This window comes from Ictidomys tridecemlineatus, chromosome 5 (assembly GCF_052094955.1).
Source record: "Ictidomys tridecemlineatus isolate mIctTri1 chromosome 5, mIctTri1.hap1, whole genome shotgun sequence".
Taxonomy (NCBI): Eukaryota; Metazoa; Chordata; class Mammalia; order Rodentia; family Sciuridae; genus Ictidomys; species Ictidomys tridecemlineatus.
The window spans coordinates 186,797,526-186,812,860 of NC_135481.1; the positions used below are offsets into that span (position 1 = coordinate 186,797,526).

At 49.2% G+C, this 15,335-nt stretch overlaps 1 long non-coding RNA gene across 2 annotated transcripts; it reads left to right on the plus strand.

Annotated features, from left to right (window-relative positions):
- Positions 1–525: 525 nt before the first annotated feature.
- On the plus strand, positions 526–4,498 carry LOC144378146 (uncharacterized). 2 transcript variants are annotated; one of them, XR_013439737.1, is made up of 2 exons: positions 526–740; positions 953–4,498. It is a non-coding gene; the product is annotated as an uncharacterized LOC144378146 (long non-coding RNA). The 2 variants fall into 2 exon arrangements; XR_013439736.1 differs by having other exon boundaries at positions 1,395–4,498.
- Positions 4,499–15,335: the final 10,837 nt, after the last annotated feature.

The following is a 15,335-nucleotide window of genomic DNA, read 5'->3' on the forward strand; positions in this document are numbered from 1 at the left end:
CAACATTCCACCAGGACTGCATTTACAAGACTCATGTCCATCCTCACTTGATGGGAAGAAGCCAGAGGAGACTTCTATTTCCAGAGCATCTATCTGAAGTGCCCACTGCAGTGCCACTGTCCTCTGCCCCATGCAGGGGAAGCTGAGCAAACTGCCTGCATGTGGCACAGCAGACCCTGGGCTGCAAAGGGTGGCCAAGCCAGGTGCCCCAGCTCTGCTCCTGTTTGTGTTTGCCACCTGACGCAGGCTGTGTGCTGGTGGCCTAGACTTTAACCAGCAAGGCTAGAACTCAGGGCTTGGAAAATTAGAAGAAAAAGTATTTTTCAACTCTGGAAGGAAGCAAGGAGCTGGCTAGACAGTTGGGGTGGGGACAGAGATAGGAAGACTGGCCACCCACTGGAAGGCACAGGGCTCCAGGTGGGTGGGAATGGAGGGGAGGCAGGAGGAAGAGCCATTGGGGCATGGTGGCTGATACCAAGAGACATCAAAAATTCAGTGGAAAATTCTCCAGACTCAGAGATAAAGAACACTGAGATAACCACATACAGGTGTTTGAGGATGTTAAGCCTATTTCTCTCTCTGCATAAAAGACAAATGAAATTGTTTGTGTGGTTATCTCTGATGAGAAAAGAAAAAAACAAGAGCAAGCTTGACAGCCAGAGGCCCATAACACAGGAGGCTACAGACACAGGAGGCACAGCAGAGAGGCCCTGTGACAGACTGCGGGGAGGCCTCGACAGGTAAGGAGCTGGAATCCAGCAGGGAGATGACAGCTCAGACACCCCCAGGTATCTGACAAAGCCTGCTATTTGGATAAACCAAACATGTATCATCCTCTTTCTAAAACAGCCCTCCTCCACCTGGGGCCAGGTCCCAAGGGTTGCATAACTGGGCAGAAGGTAAGTATAGCAAGAAAAATGGGCTGAGGTGGTGGCTTTTCTTTTCTTTCCAGTTCCACCTTCCTGTACTTCTCAGGACCCCAATTCATATAGGAGCGTCTCAAGAACTTCCCCACCCCATCGATTTAGAAGCTGAGACTCACTTCTTTTTCCAGGCAAGCCTTTCAGGAAATTTCACATTTGCCAGTATTAAAAGAAATGGAAATACACAGACATTTCATTTTCATTTAATTATTTTACAGTCTGGATAAATGAGATTGCCTGGGCCGGCTGTCACAGGCCCCAGCAGAGGCCCTCGCCAACAAAAGCCATCCTACTTGAACACGACCCCTTCTGCAGCTGTGGGGAAGACAAGCTCAGGGCCGGCTGTCCAATGTCCAATCTGCCTTGTCACCCCTAACACCCATTCCCTTCATTCATGTGTCATTATATGTCAAAATCTATTACTGCAGCACACCGTTGAGCTAAGTTGCTCCTTTTCTGTTTAATTACCAGGCTCAAATTTCTGGCCCCTTGTTTGTGTTATTAAGATGTTGCAGATAATGGATCATTTGAAAGGGGAGAAATTGCAATTTCCTGTGTCACTGTCTCTGGATGAAGCCCTTTCCTGGATGAGGCCACCCTGGTGTGCACGTCTGGCTGAAGGGAGTCCCTCCAGATGGAGCTTCCCTTCTTGTATGGTCCCCTGAGATTAAGCACCACACTGAAATGCAAGTGTTATTCCCTTAACAATGTGAAGGAACCAACTGCAGCCAAGTCATTGCTTCAGGACCCAAAACCCATCCCACCTGATCGCTGGAAAGTGGAGTGAGAGTGACTCCAGCCACAAGGGCTAGGAAGCAGGAGGCACCCATTCTGCCTAGTGTTGGGGAATCTTCTGGTGGACTCTCAGGAGACCTTCTCTCGGTCTCAGGACACCTGATCACTGAGGGGTCCACACTCTCATTGCAGGTTTATCTGATAACCAACCACCCAGGCTTCTTCCCAAGCCCCAGATCAAGGGAGACGATCTGGACACAGTAAATATCATTAACATCATTATGCTTCCCTTGCTGGACACCTGGCCTCCATTTTCACGCTAATCAAGTTAGTGTGTGAAAATTCGATTAGAGTAAATGAGATGTGCTCCACGCGGTGAGCCTATGACGGTCCATTTCAGCCGGAACAATTGTATCTTCAGGGGCGTCTTCAAATAGTTTGCTGAAATGTATTCATTTACACAGAAGGCAGGAGGCAGGCAGGATTGCCTTTATTTCTCCAATTAAGAATCTAGAAAACCTGGCGTCGGGCTCTGGGGAGCCAGCACCCTGAAGTCTTTAGTTTTCTTCTTGGCACCAGTGTTTCTGGAAGCAGGTGGAAGGAGAAGGCATGAGAAGAAGAAAAGGGAAAGGATTCGTTCCTGGAGACCTCTGGGCTTCAGAGAAGTGGGGCCCTGGAGAAACACCTGGCTGGCCCGCTAGCCCTTCTTCCTCCGCAGCTCCCGCTCAGAGACCCATTCTCCAGCACCCTCCTCCTACGTCCTTTCACCCCACATCTTGTCTGCCAGTTCTTCCACCCACCAGGGGCCTATCGTGGCCAAAACAGTAGACGCTCAATAAGAGACGATCGAACAGAACTGAACCATTAGGGCAAGAAAGGCCAACGCTGTCTTAGGCCCCGCAGCCAGTGGAACAGGAGGGGGCTGGGGCCTGCTCCCTCCAAATCCATATTTCAATGCAGTTTGCCTACGGTGAGGGCTTAAACTTCCATTGACGAATAAAACAGTCGTCTAGTTGCAGCAGATAGGTAAAGACACTGACAGATGCACCCCAGCAGGAGCCGTCCTTCCCCTGCAAAGGCCTGGAAACCAGACCCCAGCCTCATTCGCCTCCTGTGCTTGCATGCCCCCTTCTTCCACTTTTCTGGGGTGTGACTTTGTTTATTTTGATTCATGGGCACCGTGCAGTGATCCAGGCCACCGCATTTCTCAGCCGGGGCCTCGTGACTCTTTGGGGGGTCTGTGCTGCCAGTCAGCTGCTCGGCCTCATCCCTGACTTCTACCCACAGATCCAGCAGCACTCCGACTCCTCGGGTGAGACAACCAAAAACATCCCAATGTCCCTGGGGGAGGGGTGAGGCAAAAGCAGTGCAGGTGAGACCCACTGTGGTGGAGAGGAGCACCGACATGGGCCGTTCAAGCTTCTGAGGAAGGGGGCTGTTTCCCGAGAGTTGACGCATGTCTACAAGCCACAGAGCCCATCCATCGCACTTCTGTTGGGTTTCCATTCGTAGGACCAATTATGTCTTTAATTAAACCCTTCTGTCTCTGTCAGACTCATCGGTGACAACCAAGTATGGATGGACTGAACCCTGGCAACCTGGGGGTGAGGTCGGGGCCTGTGCTGCTCAACAAAGGGTGGAGTTGTCACATGCTGTCACTCTGGAGCAGCAACTTCTTGTTCGGGGGGAGCAGAGAGCTCACTGGAAACTCCTGGGCTTCAGGGGTGCCGGGGCTGCTGCGTCCAAGCAGACTCACATGAGGGCTGGTTTTGGCTAAAGGGAGGAAAGGGCACTGGACAGGGGTGTGGGACTCACCCTCAGCAAACATAGTCCCCATAAGTCCCTTTGCTGTCCCATTTCTGTGCCCTAGTCTGCAGGGGTGACCTCCCACCTTCGATTTGGTCTATCCCACAGAGTTATGGCCAGGCCCTCTTTCAATTATTTATATAAAAGCACCTTGAAGACTAAAGAAACAGGGTACGAATGAAAGGCCTTTTATTCTTTGTCTGGACCTGTCCTGTGCAGACCCTGGACGGATACCAGACACTACAGATGGCATTTCCTGTTTAATCGGTGGGAACTCGGTCTCAGACAGCTTAATGGTCTATTAGTAAAGAAGGTGTCACCCTGTAGAGCAGAGTTTATCCTCTGCCACTATTGATATCGAACAGAGGAGGGACCCTAGTAACACGACCGAGAACACATCTTCAGGGGCAGATTTTGAAGTGGTTTTTATGCGTTGGACTTAGGGGTATGATTTAGGGAGAGGAAATAGAGAGCTTAAACTTCATATTTATTTAAAGAATACAATTCTCATGAAAGTGAGTTCATTCTAAGGCGGTGGAAAGAAAGAAATCAAATGTGCTGATGCTGCTGGACCGGGCCACACTGAGGAAAGATGAGGCCACGTGGCACATTCCCGTAGCACTGAGGTCTACACCGAAGGCTTCCTACAGTATCCATGCTGCGGTCCACTGTGGGGCAGTGTTTGGTGCAGAACATGTGGCCTGCATAGCTGCGGGGGACACCGAGACCCCCAGAGGGCTAAGGACCCTGGAAGCAGCTCCTAATACATTTCAGGTAGACAGGGGTGAGGAGACACCCCTGATCTCTCTCCCTGTGGATGGGATGACCCTGAACTGCATTCTGCACAGTCCTAATGCTCTGAACATGGTCCCAGCACCTATGTCGTCTGGTTTTCTGAGCTGTTTGCTACCGGCCTGTGATGAGCTAAGTCCTGCAATTGAGTTCAACCTTTGGAAACTGACAGCAACTTGGCATATCAATTTACGCCCAATTGAAGCTAATGATAACTTAAGAATGAGGCTTATGTTTTCTCACGGGCTTCTCGTGGCTTTATTTTTTAGTATTTATTTATTCATTTATTTTGATGCTGAATATCGAATCTATGGGCACTTTACCACCAAGCTACACCCCAAACCTTTTTATATTTTAAATTTTGAGACGGGATCTTGTCAAATTGCTGAGGCTGACCTCAAACTTGTAATCCTCCTGCCTCAGTCTCCCAAGTAAGCTGAGCTTATAGTTGAGCGCCACCATGCTTGGCTTCTCTTAGTCCTTATATTTTACAGTTTGACAAGAGAAATGAATTCTTCACATAGACACCAGAAAACACCAACCCACACTATCTCTGAGCAATCCATGGTGGGACAGCACCTATGAGGGCTGCAGCATTTATCTGGAAATACACACGCCTGGTGCTGGTCCCCCCACAACCTCTACTCCCCAACAAGTGTTTCCTGGGGTCACTTCCCTAATGTACCCCTTACCTTCAAATGCTCATCTCAGACTCAGTTTCTGGAGGAATCCAAACAAAGATACATAACTGATGTGATGTCTTGAAATTCCTCAGAAGTATATTTAAAAGAGATAAATAATGTATTCTAAAATGGGAATATTTTACATATTCAGATCTTCAGCTCTTCTTTGAAAAATAAGACAGCACTGGGTTCATTTTTCTCCATGGTGGTAGTCGGTCATGACCACGTTCCTTTTGGAAGGAGCATGAACTCTCTGGCTCTGCCAGGGTCCCCAACATCCCTTCATGTTCCTGAGGCTGTTTTCCTTTTACCATTCAGTCACATCATCGTGTTTTTCTCAAATTACGTAAATATCTCCCTTTATCTCAAGCTCCATAGGACATGGAAACAGACAGATCAAAAGAGCTACATGTTTTGGAAAACAAAAATTGGAGAACTCACATTTCTCTGAGTGAGTAAGGTGCATTCCTATCATGTTAGTACAAGGCAAAGACTCCCAGCCCGAGCTCAGATGACGGTAGCCTTCAGAGTTGGCGAACTCCTGAATTAGAGCTGGGATTTCATCTTCCACATCCAAGGAAGCCACCCAAGAAGGCAGCAGATCTCCTGAGGGTGGCCAATGGGGTTGGGTGAGACTGATTTTTGAATGACATTGGGGAGGAGTGAGAGCCGCAGGACCCAGAACACCCACTGCCTCTTCGGCCTTAGTTACCTCGGATTTAGAGTGGTGTCATCAGTCACCCACGCAGAGGGGCCCTCCTGGTTCTCAGTGGCTCCTCTGCTTTGTCCCCGGGAGCTGTAGTGTTCACAAAGACACAGAATTAAGCTGGACACAAAGGGAGGGTCCCTCCTCCCAGAATCTACTCTGACACAACAGCTTACTTTTTTGGATCCAGCATAGGGATCCTTTCAGTTTGATTCTTAGGGTCTCCTGTCACCTCATAAACATTTTGTGTCTCTCAGGATCTCTACAGGGACAGCCCCAGGGTAGAGCAGGTGCAGGCCCTCAGCAGGCGGTCAGAGGCACCAAGGTTGCTTTGGGTCTGTGGCTGTCTGGTTCCCGGCACATCCTGAAGATGTCTGGGGTGTGCCTGCGTGCCCAGGTGAAGCCCCGTGGCTCTTTGTGCCTTCTAGAATAACTGCACAAAATTCCCAGGGTCTGTTTTTACTACGGGATCAAAACAACCATGTTGAAAATGGAAAAAAAAGAAAGAAAAACCACCTACACACGATCCACTATCTTACAACAATGATTTAAATATGTATAATTAGCACATTTTATTTTTAAATTAATTAACTTTTCTTGTAACTGACAGAAGATTGTGCATTTTTATGCAGGGCAGGGCTGGAGCTTTCCCAGCCCTGCAAGGGAACTGGCCTCACAGCTTTGAGGATTCACTGTAGTGTCCAGAGTATTATCTTGAAGAATTATTTTCCCAGCCTTTCATTTCCTAGTCTTAGCTCCAAATGACTTGTTTCCAAAAACCCAGCCCTCCCTCAAATAACCCAAATATGACACTAGAAAGATTTTTAAAGATGTGTCAAGTTTCTCGTTCCAAACAGGAAAGGCGCCATCCAGGGAAGGAAGCTCAGTCTCCCTGCAGACCCATAGGTGGGGCTGATCCCTGTAGGGGCCTCGCCCACGCCCCAGCTGCAGAGGTCCCTTCAGTGTTCACCCCACAGTAACATTCACACAGCAGAAGGCTCCAGAATCCAGATGCTTTCTGCAGTAAAAGCCTGAACATTCCATTTTGATACAATTTAGAAGACAGCGTCTTAAATATAATTCTATCAATTCAGCTAAATGCTCTCAAACTATAAGATCCACTCTCTGAAACAAAGGGATATGTCCTTCCAATCAATATAATTACATTTTAAAATGAGATTTTCAGAGTATTCTTTGCATGAGGCATGGCACTTGTTTCCAAATGCTTGATTAGGTTATTAATCTCCTTCCCTCCTTGGTAATGTACTTCAGGAGGCTACTTTATATCAAGTTCACATTAATGAGACAATTAAGATAATTTAAGATAATACATCATCTGCAAATACATGATTCCAGATCCCTGAGAGCATTGCCTAAGACGCCCAAAGGATCTCAGTGCAGAAATGGTCCTCTACGATGGCACCACGAGTTCCATCATTCAGAGGGCTTAGATCCTTTTCCAACTTGGGTGTTTTTAACTCAGGGAGTTATTTGAAATAGTTCTATCTTGTATTTCTCCTCTAGAGATTTTCTGAATTTCCAGAGACCTGAAAAACCCACAAGAGAAGTTGGGAAATTAAATTAGAGCATCTTTCTGAGATAAAATACTGCCACAAAAGATACCTGAGGTGATAGCAATCTGGAGGGTGGGCACCTGGGAGACACAGGGGTGCCTTTTCGGGGGGGGGAGTGGATTGTTTAATACCTTTCAAGGGTTCAACTATAGATAAAAGTCATTAAGATTTGTGAACTTTGTTGTTTGCACATTACACCTTAAATTAAAAGGCCAGATGAATAGGGAAAGAAAAAGAATGCACCACTGATCACCGACCTGAGAAGTGGGATAGGATATGGAGGCAGAGGACATTGGAAAGGAGTCCTGGAGGCACAGGACAGGATGGGCAATCCAAGTCCCTCGTCAGGCCCAGCTACAAAGCTTTCAGGGATTGGTGCCATGGAAACACGGTCACCTTATTCAACAATTAGTGATATTTCAAGATGGCAGCAGCCTGGAATTAAACCAGGTGTGGGTTCTTCTGCACCTACCCATGACTCTGACCCTGTTGCTCACCCTCCCTCCACCCCCAAGCCAAGAAAGGGCTGGCTGCACTTCTCAGGTATTTCCATTTTTTACACCCCTCCCCATGTTTAATTTCAGCTAATATAGTTTCTTGTTGCCATGGTTAGTGGCTGCTGCAATTTGTGCCCCTATTAAATGCAAATTAGCCTACTTAGGGAGCCAGTCTTGGTTCTCAAGGACCTGCAGGGGTCTATCTTGCTGAGGCCTGGGAGGGGGCAGCCTGGAGAGTCTGCCTGGTGTTCAGTTCTCAGCTTTCACTGTCTTGCCCCAGACCCGTGGCTTCCGGAACAAGCAGGTGCCCCACATGCCATTTTCTGCCAAGCATTTTTAGAATCTTCCTGGGATGTGCCATTGACATTTTTCTTTGTCAGAGTTGCCTTCCCAGGGGGACAGGACTGTGGGGCTGCCTCTCCCAGGGACCATGACGGGGGATCTGAGTCCTCTGAATGGGTACAGCTGCTAAAGATGCCCAGTTAGTTCCACAACGGGGACCCATCTTGTTCAGCAGCATGTCCTCCCTGGTCAGGGACAGTTGTTCTATCTGAATGAAGGAGGGAGTAAATAAGTGAAGGATGGAGAGAATCGGTCAGGTCCTGCAACTCAAGTCAGGCACATCATTTACTAACTGGGAAAAGGGCTCCCATAGGTTCAAGAATGACAGTGTTTAATCATAACTAGGCACTTGCAAGGGGCATAGGCTTAGATGGAAACCAATTTTTTTTAAGGTTTGCAGTACCATGTGGATGGCATGCATTATAACCAAAGGACACCAAGAGATGGACACAATTCTAAGCATCTTGCACATATTTAATTGCTCAAACCATGGAGAAGCCAGGGCTCAGCAGTGAAACAGCAGGTCCCTGTGCTTGTGTGTGAGGAAACCATCTGAGTGCCTAGGCACACCTGGCCATGCTCAGAGCCACGTGTTGGCACAGCACCCCTCTCCAGCTGCTCATCCACTGGGATAAATGAGGGCCAGCGAGTGGATCTGAACTGAACTCAAGGTAGAGTCACATCTTGCAGGCCCAGAGGTGCCCCACGCCAAATGCCCCTGCCACCCTTGGCCATTGATGAGGGCTGCCCACCTGTGAGTGCTGGTGAACCACTCTGGCCTGTGCACAACTGCAGTTCTCCCCAAAACCGACTTGATGGATCTGCTTCATGGGGGCCTTAATCCATGCTAACTTGAGGTGGGGGACAATATATAATTACTGTCCTTCTGTTTTGAACCTGACAAGACTCGGCTTCTGAGGAAGAACTGGGACTCTGTGATGACCCCTCAGGAGGGATTTACTGAGCAACTACTACATGCAGGAGTCCCACCAGCAGGTAGGTGTTACAGGGACCCTTGAGCTGGGCCCTGTGAGCCTCACTACAGATAGAACCTTCTCCAGCAGTTTCCACTGCAGGGATTCTTGAAAAGATTGGGATAATCTTGCTTTTTCAGTGATTTTACTCACGCACACACACACACACACACACACACACAAAAACACACACACACAAAAAAATCACACAGTCACAAATTACTGTAACTTGTCCTCACTGTTTTCTTATAATGTTTCCATTGCATTTTGAGACACATCTGTTTTGCTCATTTGCTCTGTTGACTTAAACTCTAACAAGGGAGGTGCCTTGCAGCCTCCTAGCTGAAGGAGTAGAACCTTCTAGAGATCTATGCATTGTACTTTTGCTGTTTGCTTTACCCTTTCAGAGCCCAAACAAGCTTTGAGGAAAGCAGGCACGCTGACGTGGGTGGGGGGGCTCACAGGCCGAGGATGAGACCCAGCGGGGAAGTCCCAGCCAGCCCCCTTGCCAGCATGAGGATCCCTTCCCAGCCCAGGCCAGCAGCCACTCGGGGTCAGGGTCCCAACCACCTCCATCCAGACCCAGCAGCCCCACAACCATGCCGGTCCCCAGCCAGTGTAGCTCGGCCCCTCTGGATTGCTCCTCAGAGTGGTACAGATCATAGACAATAAAATATCAAAGCGGAAAGAGGAGCTGGCTTTTTTCATTCACCCTTTCACCAAAGCAGCTAATAAGAATGATGAAACAATGTAACAATTTAGTAATTAGATCCAGGACACACGGTCTTTGTTAGGACAATGATCACTTTTCAGTAATACGAGAAAAACGTGAGTCTTAGAGAAATCCTCTATAATTTCATTAAGGCCAGCCTCTTCCTAGAGCTGCAGCCGCTGAGGAGGGACGTGTGAGAAGGGCTCCGGCCACCCCTGCCCTATAGGACCTAAGGCACTTCTTGTTTTCTCCCCCTGTTGTTTTGAGAAATACGACAGAGTTCCCAAATGTGCTGATTTTATTAGGCCCCGTGGTGGCTGAGCAGGTCAGAGCCCATAAATGTTTTCCATTATCCCCCTCCATGCAGAGGACTCTTTAATTCTTTCATTTCGGCTGCTTTGGGGTCATTGGACCATCCAGTCATTCTTAGATTCCATGAAGCTAAATTACTTTAATTTAGCTTGAACTTAAATTAGAAGATGTGCCCATAGTAAAGCACAGAAGAAGCTGGGAAAGACTCAGCCTCCAGCTTGGGTGACACAACCTGTCGCCTCTAACCGCAGCTCCCATCCTAGAGGGAGCTGTGCCCAACTCTTCTTGAGGCTTCTTTCCCCTCCCGACAGTCCACCCTCCACTGGCAGGGGGAGATCTTTCCCAAATGGAAGCGGGACATGCCCCACAATCCCTGCTGGGTCCTCAGTGTTGGAACCAATGCCCCACAGAACCCCTGGGCTCCTGAGGGGGCCTGCCCAGCCCTGTGTCATCCCGCCTGGTTCCTCCCTCCACATCCTCGGAGGTGGCCACTCTGTCTCTCTGATGATGGGCCACCCCTCAAGCCCCTAGGCTCCTGTACTAGCTGTTCTGGGCTCTCCTGCTCCAGTGTCACCTCCTGGGCAGCCTCTAAGGCTGCCTGCCACAGCACCATCTCATTGCTTTTGGCTTTGGGGCCACCTCAGGTGCTGCAGCAGTGTCCCCGTGGCCCTCCCAGTCCACCTGCCTCCTCCACAACAGCCTTGCCTTCTTAGTCAAGGCCATCAGCCCTCGTCAGAAGACACCAACACAGAGGACGCTGGGTGCAAGTGGACAGCCACCCGGGAAGTGCAGGAGGTGACGAGGGGCTAGTCCAAGGGGCACTGGTACAGGTGGGTCAGGGCTGTGCCACAAGGGAACTGTTACATCTCTGGGCCCTGGGGAAAGAGTGCTCAGTGGGGCTGTGGAGGCAGGAGGGAGACCCATGGCTTTGCCTTCTGTCTGCCCTCCCGTGTCCGATGCCTTTATTGGCCAGATTCAATCCAAGGTCAGAGGGTGACTGTCCCATATGGCAGCCTCTGGAGTCAAGGGTGGGGTGAGGCTCTGTAGAGAACTCACACAGAGAGAGATCACCAGGCAGAGAAAGACTGGAAACTTTGTGGGCCTCAGTGAGCATCCTGGGTTGAGTGCTTGCTGTGGCCAGCCATCGGCCTGGAGCTCTGGTCCTAAGGTCCCAAATCCTTGTCACCTCCCTACAAGGTGAACATAGATCAGCCCGGCTCTCTGGATGCAGAACTAGTGCCTTGGAGAAGTCAAGTCACTTTTCAGGTCTCTGAGCAGCAGATGGCAGACCCCCTCAGGTTATTCTCCTGCTTGCTTCTCAGGGGTCTGGGCCAGTGCAGGAGATGGCCTGCAGTGGGTGTCATAGATGCACGCTTGCTTACAGATGGAGCAACAGTGGGTTGCAGGTCACAGAAAGAGCGAGCTCACCAGGCATAGCCCCCTTTCAAGCAGTATCATGGAACTCCAGAGCCTCAGGGTCCTGGTGAGGCCCTCCTCTGGGCCCCTGACCATAGGTCACTCCCATCAGGGGAAAGGGGCTCTTCCTGCCCTGTCTCCAGCCACTTGCTCTCTTTCCCCCTCGGTGTCCAGGCTTTGCAGCAGTTGGCAGTCAACATGGACACATCTGCAGCGATCGTACACCTCGTCCAAGATCATCTGACTTTCGGGAAATCTAAGGACAAAGACTAGGGCCCCTGGCCCTCCTCCAGTCTCCCAACCCCACAGATCAGCAGGCAGGGACCCCTGGAGGCTCCTGTTTCTCAAGGTCACCCAGTTCATTGCTGCAGAGCCCCGCCAAGAGCAGAGGTCTTCCCGGCCAGGCACACCCTGCCAAGTCACAAAGACTTTACTGTATATATTCCAGACAGAGTAGGAAGAAATTCAGGTTTTTCCATCCTGACAAAGTACTGTGGGTTATTTGCAAGAAGTCTGGGAAATTCCAGAAGTCTGTTTTCAAAAGACGCCCACTTGGCTGCCCAGCGTCTTAGAATAATCCCTTGTTCAGGTATGGAGGGCATGTGTCCTGTTGAAACTTCCAGACTCAACATATCAGCTCCTGGGGGAGAGAGAGCGGGAGATTCAGCAAGTGTAGACCCCAAATCCCACTGCCCTTCCATTGTCCCCCAAAATACCTGAGGCTGTCCCCATGGACCAGGCTTCCCAAGTCACCTGCCCAAATCCAGCACCCAGTGTGAGTTGGCATGTCCCATAGCACCAGTGTCTGTTTCGCATCACTTTAATTTTAGTTTTCTCAAGTTCCGCAGCCCCCCTTCTCCCCTCTAATGTGCCTTGGCCCTGCATGTAAACTCTGAGATCAAGTCCAAATTCCAGCTCAGGGATGTAAATGGCCCGTGTGATTTGAACGAGAGAGGAGACCCACGGCTGGTTGTTTTTCCTGGATTCCGAGTCACAGGTGGCTCCGCCAAGTGATTGGATTGGACTCTCTGAGGAGTCTATCCTGGCTTCTGTGCTGAGTGCACACAGGGCAGGACCACAAGGAGAAGCTGGTGCCCTGCTGAAGCAAAGTTGTTAGTTGTGCCTAGAAATGATTTATAAAGGCACAGGAGGGAATTCGTAAAATAAACAGTGGAAGAAAACCTGAAACTCAAATCCTTTCCTCCCAAATAATTTAGACTAAAATGGGGAACAACACATGAAATATTTAAAAAGATAGCTATGGAAGAGCGTTTTAAACATGTAATTATAATGTCACTCTAAGTTTTATAACATAGATATAATTACTCCATTCCTAAAAGTATTTTTTGTTCTTTTATGAGATAATTTTTACTTAAAACATCTCAAATACAGAAAAGTTCAAAGACTAATAAAACAAACACCAGTGAACCCAAAGCCCAAACATGACAGCTGTTAACGTTTCTTCATATTGCTCCAAGTTTTATTTTTTAACTAAATAGAATTTCAGATCAAGAGAATTTTATGCTATGTATTTGCTACCTTTGGACCTCCACTTGGAAACATCCTCTGCCATGAACTTAGGTACCTTTCATACAGACATTATATTCCAAGATAAATGGCCTGCTAATCAACACTTTGGGCTCTGTAGAGTGCTGTCGTTTTCACACAGAGCACCCACAGATGACGTGCAAACACTTGGGCTCGCATCCTGCCAACAAAACTTTTATTTATGAAGTGGTGGTGGACATACTGTTCCTATGGGCAGGGTTTCATGTTGTGTGTGCATTTCAGTTTATATCAATGGGGCTGTAGTTTATTCATTTTAACTTCTGGAATTCTCTCCTATCCAGTATCTCATGTTAGCTGGTTCTTTATTGATGAGCCTATAGATTTCCATTCTTATTTCTTAAAGACCTTCAATGTGACCAGTCAGGCTGGCTGGACTCCACATAACCTCCTTAGATTTAAACCACCCTACGGACTCAGGGATGGTCCCTGGTAAACTCAGGTTTTGGAGGACATGGGGGAGATAAGGTGAGCTTGCTCTTAAGGGGCATCTTCTCCTGGTGCCACCTGATTACAAGGGCTCAAGTTTCACCCTCAGTTATCAGATCTCCTTTTCCCTTTTCTTCTATGAGCACTAGGGAGAGTACACACCCCAAATAGGTAGATCCTGGCAGAGAATTGGGGATTTCAAACTCAGTCACCTACAAAGGTCGGGCGGGGTGATGCAGCCAGAGCCTAGACCCTAAGCGAGGAATGGCCATGAGCTGGGTGACCAGGGAGCATGTGCCTGTCCAGCTGTGCTGAGCAGGGCACCACTGGGGTATGCTGTGACTGTAAGGAGCCACCAACTTTCTGAAAGGTTGTGTCTGGGTTGTAATCTAAATTCTCCCAGTATTCCAATGCAGGTCACTCTGGGGTAGAAAGGGAGGGAGGCGGGTGGCCTCTTCTGCATGCCATGAAACAGACTCAGCCAGTCCCAGCCTCTGGAGAGGTCTCGACCTCCTGGCTTAACCATCCCGCTGGGCGGGTCAGCTGGCCTCAGAGATGTCTCCTGTGCCCGTCTCTGCCTGAGGCTTCTCAGGTACTGACTTGCTCACTATGATATTCTGGAACAGGCAGAAAGGAAGGCGTCACTACCAGTATCCTACAAAACCTCTGAAGGTCATGTACAAACCTGTCTTTTCTCCCCATGAGGCCCCTCGGCTTCCTTTGAGGGCATGTGGTGCTTAGCATCCACGTGCGCTGTTGATGGGAACTGAATTCTTCCGCCAGTTCCACTGGGACATGTCCCCCAAGCACGCTGAGTGCGTGACTTGTTAGGCATCCAAGAATGACACTCCATAGCTTTCTTTTAAGACATTTATGACAGCAAGGCCTGCCCTTTCCCCAACCTCCAATAAATCACTTCTTTTCTTCCCACCCCTCTTCAACTGGGAGAAGTTTTTTGCAATAGTTTCCCATCATTTCCCTTCTTTATTTTTGATTTCATTAGCATCCCTGCCAGCGGCACAGCCCAGTGATCCTCCAGACTTTCATGAGCATCATTTTACATATTTCATTTAAGATCCCCCTCAAAAAAACTAAACAAATCAAAGTCCTCATAGCACCCCAGGCTTTCCAGTGAACAGAGGGGTGCTGTGTGCACTTCCTGGCTGCTCTGAGGTCTTCTTGAAGAGGCAGGGGCTGTCTTGGGGTGAACCTGTGCAGAAAAGCCTGAAACATCTCCTTTTCCTCAAGACCGTCCAGAATAGTTTCTTCCAAGGATCCTGGATATGTGGCCCAAGCAGGAGGGTCAGCCAATGCTCAGAGGGACCAGGTGGACTCACCACAGGATAATTATAACCCAATGTTAGAAAAATAGAAACTGGAATGCCTCACAGCCTCAATGGGCAAACTAAGCTTTGCTTCCCGCCACGGCAACCCTCCCCTGCCAGAACCTCGTCTCCACCCATCCTCACCTCCTCTCTGCCAGAGGCCCTTCCAGGGTCCACACAGACCAGACAAACCAGAATGCACACTCAGCACAGAAACGCACTTCCAGAATGGCCTCTGGAGTCTAACGCTGACCCAGAAGAGCTCTTTCCCCTGGTCTGGGACAAGGGAGAGAAAAAGGTGGGACAGGAAGAGAGCACAGGGTCTGAGCAGGTGGCTTCCCTCCTGAGTTCTGCTGTGCACATGCCCCAGGATCGAGAGTCCTTGGCTCCAAAGGGCTAGGAGAGGGGGGTCCTCTCAGTCGATCTGGGGTGTCACCCCTGAGGCATTAAGAGGGGCACAGGCCTCAGAGCAGGTACACCCCTCTCTGCAAGTCCTATGGCCTTGTGCAGTCCAAGACCTGAGCCTCAGCCCCGTCCCTGAGG